This window comes from Limulus polyphemus, unplaced genomic scaffold (assembly GCF_000517525.1).
Source record: "Limulus polyphemus unplaced genomic scaffold, Limulus_polyphemus-2.1.2 Scaffold122, whole genome shotgun sequence".
Classification (NCBI taxonomy): Eukaryota; Metazoa; Arthropoda; class Merostomata; order Xiphosura; family Limulidae; genus Limulus; species Limulus polyphemus.
Window position 1 is genome coordinate 466,539 of NW_013665732.1, and position 549 is coordinate 467,087.

The window sequence follows — 549 nt, forward strand, 5'->3', positions numbered from 1 at the left end:
GTCTTACACTGCTAGATTAGGGACGGCTAGCGCAGATAGCACTCGTGTAGCTTTGCGCGAAATTCAGTCAGTGTTAGGTTAAATATGTTATATTCAATATGGTTACTGTTGGTAGTGTAGTCAATATTTCTCAAAGTATCTAATTTCCCTTTTACAAAGTAATGTACCTGTAAAATTGTATTAATATGTGGTGAATAACGTGGCTATGAAAATTAAAATGGAAAATTCTATGACTTCCATTGGTCAAATAACTTACTTGCCATAAGATGAGTTATGCAATTCATCTACGTTTTATAATTTCTTACGATAAGAAATTGGCTGTGTTTATTCATAACAAAATTGTGTCAATAAACAGTGGTGTAGTGTTGAATGTCATTGTCCTCCTAAAATGTGTTACATGTGTGACGTCACCGTCAGATGAAATTACTCATATTCAAAATCTAATTTCCTTCTTGGTTTCAGGTGCTAGAGCTTCAGTAGCAGCACTAGATACATAGTGGTAGATTCATCATAAAACAGATGCACTGTGGAACTAATTTCCTTCTTGCG